Raw genomic sequence first — 7,401 nt, 5'->3', positions numbered from 1 at the left:
GGGGGATGGAATGCTCCTTGTTCCTAAAGACACAATCTTGGAACCAGTTTGCAACTTTAAAGGTTATGTGGTTTGATTGGAGAACATAATCCGTGAGTCTGTTTTGAAGCGATTGATAAACACATTAAACCACAGCATAGACTCTTAGTTGTACCAAAGGATCTGATTCCTATTATGTTGAGATTTACAGTTTATTTATTAATGTCTCAATGTTTCCATTATTAAAGGGACAGTTCACCCCAAAATGAAAAATACATATTTTTCCTCTCACCTGTAGAGATATTATCTAGATAGTTGCGCGTTTGCGAGATATTGGCTGTGGAGATGTTGCCTACTATCAAATAAAATTGAACTAGATAATCTAGAGCCCTTTTCACAAGCAGTTTCATGTAGGAACTATTTTATTTCTACCAAACTACACCCGCCAACCGTATCCCTACGCGAAAGAAAGCGTGCATTTACTCCCTAGTGATATAGTTGGCGGGGACTCTGTATCTCACACCAAAACAACGTAGATGGATAATTGGCATTACAGGTAAGTATTTACATTTTTGAGTGAAGTGTCCCCTTTTAAGTGCTGTCCATTGAGATCCATCCCACATTCTTCCCTCAACACTTTGTTTATTTAAAAATGTTACCCAGTGTGACTGCTTTTTATAAATGAAACACAGCAAATGCTAACATTATTTCAAAGGGAGATTTGTTTAATGAGGGTTTTAAACAATCTGCTCTTTGTACTTGGATCCTTGATGTCTTGCCGCTCTTTTGGATGTGCTTGCTCGCTTGTGTGCCTGAAACAGGCTTGCTTTGTTTTTACGGTACGTTTGTCTGTCATGCACACCTGAAGCATTTATCTACAGATGTTTTCTTCAAGTTGGATAACGCAAGGTTCCTGTGGATTTCAGGTTTCAGTAAAGCTAGCAGATCTTGGTAGAAATACTGTATTTCTTCTGGAACTGTCACAAGTAACTGAGATAAGCTTTTTTTTTTTACTCCTAGGTTCAATGGAACCTGTACATCATATAAGAAGTCCAAATTCAAGGGCTGTCGACTACATTCTGAGATGCTTGAAAAGTGTGAGAAGGGTTGTGATCCCCCTCCCTCCTTCCCATTCTGTCTTAAGGCATGTGTCAGTCAGAAGATAGGCTTGTTCATTACAGAGACGTGAAGGGGGTTTGTGGTGTGTCCAGACACCTATTTTGTCTTGTTCAAACAGCAAGCCCATGAGGAACTCTACCTGGGCCCCCTTCGTCTCCCTCTATAAGGAGGGGATGGTATGAGAGTTGAGAGTGGCATGCTGAATGGGATCAACCTAGTGTATGATGCAACCTTCAGAATCAGCATTTTCCTACTGTAGACATTTGTAAATGATGCAAGTCACAATGGAAGGCATCATAGAAGGCCTGCATACACAATAGAGAAACGGCAGTTTTTGTTTATTTAATTGCTTAATGTTATCTAATACTACATTATTTGTGTATTATGTAAGAAACCTCCAACATTTATCTTTACCTGTTGGTCAGTGTGATCAGATTTAAGATTTTCACACTTGACATTCACAGACAACAGCATCAGGCATCAGAGAAACTAATTGCAGCTTTCAATTGCCAACTGGTTGCTATGAAGGAGACCATCTCAAAAGGGAAGAGAAAGAAAAACAGAAAGAGCCATAGTGGAGGACAGACGAGTCTACTCTTCCTCACCACCTTGCTACGACTTTGAACTTCTCGCTTTTGAAAACAGTCTCAAACATTTACTTCAAACTTACTTTGTCCAGACATTGGCCAGACAAGGACCAACTATTTGACAATGACTCCGCAGCTTTCAGTGTTACCAAGAGTTTTTCGATCTACTTTAGTGTAGCCTATTCATTTACTTCCCAGAAAACAGTTGCCAGTTAAAATATATGGCAGGCTTTCCAAGGGCAGTGTTGGAATGAAAACCTAACCTAGGATAGCTGGCTCAGGGTCATGGACAAATAAATACACCATTTTTCAAGAGAGAGAGAAAGTTCCCTGAATCCCATGATATAATCAAAGACTATGTCATAATCTGATGGTCAGGGATTACCTTGACATTCAAGGCAGTTTTGTACAGAATAAACCAAATTAACAATATGTAGTCAATTCTGTGGGATTTTTTTCTTTAAATACAATGGTAAACTATGGTAACATTATCTTGCACACCTAAAGACAGACGAGAACAGAATATTATATTACTAGTGATGTTTTTAACAGTTTGACTCACTGCCTGCCATTTGAATAGGTTTAAATAACAAGTATAAAACTGTCTTGAAAAACAGAGCAAATAATAGTGGGCAGAAAACAGTGTTTAGGCATATCAATACAAAGTTTAGAAGTGAAAAGGACAAGGATACCTTTTGTGTCAAAGTGTGAAGGGTGATCTAATATAGTCTTCAATATGTAAAGGAACCGGCTGCCATCCATAAAGTTACTCTGAGAATAGCCCAGCCATCAAGGGTTTGTAGGGTTTAGCGTCACAAGGGGAGATATTTCATTAATTTTGCCCTCACTTTTTGTTTCATGAACTGGTGCCCACGGCAGGAAATGTCAGTTAAGGCTAATTGTCTGTTTCCTGTTACCTCAGGTGTGTTTGGGTACAACTGCTGTTTGGTTTGCCCTCCAGCACCCTCTGACCTCACCAGATAAAAACACATTGAGGCTGAAAGGTACAGAGGGCATCTGTGATGTTGACAAACTCCTAGCGGGGGTCATGAATGACACCCACTGTATTTATGCGGTCTTTACAAATAGGGTGAGGTGTGCCCAAAAAATTATGTTAAAGGTTTTTCATAATCCATTAAAATGTGACTTCTTTGTTAAACTTTATGAAAAGTAAAAAAACTCACCAATTCAACCATATAAAAAGACCTACAATCTTATGAGACTAACCATGGATTTAAGAAAATCTGCAAATGTGCACTGCATATAGTATTGCTGCCTATACTAATATGCATTTCTGCAGTGGGACATGCTGACGGTATTAGAAGTTATAATACTTGCATTCATTCCATTCATGAGTCCTGAATCTGAAACACCAAGGTCAGGTTTAAACTAGACAATGCTCATGGTTTTCCATGTTCCTTTCGTTCAGCTGCTAGTGTTGCTTTGGCTGCAGTTTCCTCTTCATAAAGGAGGGAGTTACGCCTGGAGGGGGTTGAGGGGGACCCCATGGATGAGGGATTGCACCCCGGTGGAAACCAGTGGCCAAAGCTCTGTGCTTTGAATGTCTGTCTAATTTATCAACCTTGTTGGATGTTACTATAAGTATTACTATGCAGTTACAAGTGGTAGTTACTGTTACCTTAATGTAAAGTGATGCCGAACCGGCTGAGTCGGTTTCCAGTAGAACGCTCTGTCTGGATGTTGGTAACTAACTACACTGTAAATGTACAGTACACACAGAAACGTATGCGTTCAAATTTGCCATTATATACAGAGAGAAAAACCTCCCTCCACCATCACTGTTAGCAGAGGGGAAGCCTCCACTTAAACAGACGGTCAGTTCCTCTGCACCCAACATCATCGTCCTGGTGTTCAACACGGATGGATGACACAGGCGTCAGACTCCATGCCAGCCCCAGAGACGGGTGATTAACAGCCGGACAGCAAATTCAGGCTCTACCCGCTAGCAGAGGTTACCGGGTGTAAGCAAACAACTGGCCAGACTTTCATACCACATAAAGGTTTCCAGTGCAAAGCCCCTCCATCAGTTTTACTATGTCACTGTGAGGAAGTGGTGAGTGCAGTGCAGAGTGATGTATTGCATTTACATTAAATTCCATGCATTGTGAAAACAGTCTTTTTTTTCCTTCAATTTTTTTATTTCACGACATTAAGTGAGCATGAATGCAGTTTTGCCTCATTGCTTTTTGACATGCGCCATAGTCCAAAAGGACATTTGTGCTGCATCATTTAATTTAATAACGTCATGACAATTATAATTGAAACCTTATCATGACGGAAAGATTATTCTTGAGCTAAAAATACAGACATAACATTAAACAGACTTTTATTGTGATTCAAAAGTTTATTTCACATGAACTACTGAGGTGAGTTTACTGTTTACTGCCAAGCAGACTCACTCTTTTCACAGCATTGGATGCAGTTTTTCTACAGCATAGGGCCCAAACAGTCTGTTGACAATTAGGAAATGACTGAATCCTGTCCTAAAACCGTTTTCGTCATTATTTAGAAACGTAAACTAGATTATTTATGATGCACGACACTTGATATTCGTCTGTGAATGTGAGAATAATGACTGCAACCTCCTGTGAACAGACAAGGAATTGATGCAGAAAGTTTATAAATCTCTCCACAAGACCTTTGAGTTACAGGCATACTTTACTAAATACAGTCTGGAGCTTTTGACAAATAGGCCAATCTGAGAAATGGCTCAGTCTTCGCAGTCTGTTTTCCAGTTCTAATCCTAGTGGTATCTGTTTCAGGTCAAACCTCACACTATAAACGTATATATGGACATGGTCTGTGGCATGTTGTGACCATGTGGGTGGAAGAGAACCAAAACATGGTACATCATATCCTGAAAAAGGTATAATTTTAAAATGTATAAAAATCCACAAAACAATTGTAGATATGATCTACCGTCAGAAACAATGAAATAACACTTTTTCCAGGTAAGCAATGTGAATGGACTGCTTTACAGCCTGCTTTTGAATTAGGCTTTGTGTTAATTACTCCTTAAAATGCATTGGGTTCACCAAGCAAGTTCTGCTCTATCTTGGCCAGTAGTGACTTCACCTGTTCAGTCATGAGGTATCATACACCACAGCCAACAACCACAAACTTGTATAGGCTAAGCCATAGAAATATGTCATTGGCCTGTATTTGAGATGTCTAAATTTTCCAGTCTTTTATTACTCTGGAGTCTGGAGTTACTTCACTTTACATACCAATGGTGTATGTGGCTTTTACTTTCTATGCATACTTTACTTCCTGGGATCGATATTAAAATGACCAGTTATTATTAAGGTTTCATCAAATCAGACACATATTTACAAATCACTCTGACTCTGGCGAGCTCTGGAAGAAGGGACTGTCTGCATTTTTTGAGGAGCACATGGCTGACTCGATGAAATGTTCTCAGAGGGAAACGTGTCAACTCAACAGCCAAGCTTGACAGCTGTACTTCTCCTAAACGGAGGCTAAGTGCTCAACCCAAGCATAACTTGGTGGTGCTACATTACAAATCCTTACCTTTTTTCTCCCTACGGAGCCTTGGAAACCAAGAAAACAGTCTAAAATGTATCCTGTAGAAGTACCACTCCAGTACTACAGAAACTCCTCCAGAACATTTATCTTTTCGTAGAATCTTTTGGTATCATTTTTAATGAAGCACTTGATCACGTTAAAGGGAACATGACTTTTGTGGTGAAGGGGTAGGCAGACAAAACACTTTCTTATGGTGCACTCTGACTGAGAATGGGTTCACTCAATGGTGATAACTGTTGGCCATTGAGTATGATCATTGTTTTCTCGTTTTGACAGGTACAGTGCCCTCCAAAAGTATTGGAACAGTGAGGCGAATTCCTTTATTTTTGCTGTAGACTGAAAACATTTGGGCTTGACATCAAATAATGAACGTGAGACCAGAGATCAACGTTTCAGCTTTTATTTCCAGGTATTTACATCAGGATCTGATGCACAACTAAGAAAATATCACATTTTGTTTGAATCCACCCATTTGTCATGTGATCAAAAGTATTGGAACAGATATACTTAAAACATATTTAAGTGAATAAGACTTAATATTTAGTTGCAAATCCTTTGCTTTCAATAACTGCAGCAAGTCTGTGACCCATTGACGTCACCAAACTTTTGCATTCTTCCTTTTTGATGCTTTCCCAGGCTTTCACTGCAGCCTCTTTCAGTTGTTGTTTGTTTTGTGGGGTTCCTCCCTTCAGTCTCCTCTTAAGCAGGTAAAATGCATGCTCTATAGGGTTTAAGTCTGGAGATTGACTTGGCCAGTCTAATACCTTCCATTTCTTGCCCCTGATGAACTCCTTTGTTGTTTTGGCAGTGTGTTTTGGGTCGTTATCTTGCTGCATGATGAAGGCTCTGCCAATCAGTTTGGTTGCATCTTTCCTTAAATTGGCAGACAAAATGTTTCTGTAGACTTCCGAGTTCATTTTGCTGCTGCCATCATGTGTTACATCCTCAATGAAGATTAATGAGCCCGTCCCAGAAGAAGCCATGCAAGCCCAAGCCATGACATTACCTCCACCGTGTTTCACAGATGAGCTTGTGTGTTTGGGATCATGAGCAGTTCCTTTCTTTCTCCAAACTTTAGCCTTTCCATCACTTTGGTAAAAGTTAATCTTTGTCTCATCAGTCCATAAAACTTTGTCCCAGAATTTTTGAGGTTCATCTCTGTACTTTTTGGCAAATTCCAGCCTGGCCTTCCTATTCTTCTTGCTAATGAGTGGTTTGCATCTTCTGGTGTAGCCCTTGTACTTTTGTTCATGAAGTCTTCTGCGAACAGTAGATAGTGATACCTTCACTCCTGCCATCTGGAGGTTGTTGCTGATCTCACTAACAGTTGTTTTAGGGTCTTTCTTTACAGCTCTCACAATGTTTCTGTCATCAACTGCTGATGTTTTCCTTGGTCTACCTGTTCGACGTCTGTTACTTAGTACACCAGTAGTTTTCTTCTTCTTCAGGACATTCCAAATGGTTGTACTGGCTATGGCCAATGTTTCTGCAATGGCTCTGATTGATTTTCCATCTTCTCTAAGACTCACAATTGCTTGTTTTTCACCCAAAGACAGCGCTCTGGTTTTCATGTTGTTTTCACCTCTGAATACAGTCTGCATAGACAAAACCTATCTTACCCAATCTGAACCTGAGTGTAGACATTCAGTGGTATTTATTGATTGAATAATGTATGTAATAGGACACACCTGGGCAACAAAACACACCTGTCAGTCACATGTTCCAATACTTTTGCTCACGTGACAAATGGGTGGGTTCGAACAAAAAGGTGATATTTTCTAATTTGTGCATCAGATCCTGATGTAAATACCTGGAAATAAAAGCTGAAACGTTGATCTCTGGTTTCACATTCATCGTTTGATGTCAAGCCCAAATGTTTTCAGTCTACAGCAAAAATAAAGGAATTGGCCTCACTGTTCCAATACTTTTGGAGGGCACTGTATATTGTGTATTGTTATTTAATGGTTTATATATATTATTTTTTTTATCTCAGATCAGGGCGATAGCTTTGCTTACACAGCATCATCCACCTGCTTCCATTAGTCATGACTGCAGACTGCCATCTGTAAGATTAAAAGAAGCTGATCAAGCAACAGGAAGCATATTTTAATAATGGCCAGTGTTCTTCGCCTGCTCTGACATTAAGTCA

This window comes from Hypomesus transpacificus, chromosome 12 (assembly GCF_021917145.1).
Source record: "Hypomesus transpacificus isolate Combined female chromosome 12, fHypTra1, whole genome shotgun sequence".
NCBI classification, from domain to species: Eukaryota; Metazoa; Chordata; class Actinopteri; order Osmeriformes; family Osmeridae; genus Hypomesus; species Hypomesus transpacificus.
The sequence above is the reverse complement of the archived record's forward strand: the minus strand, read 5'-3'. Positions refer to the sequence as shown.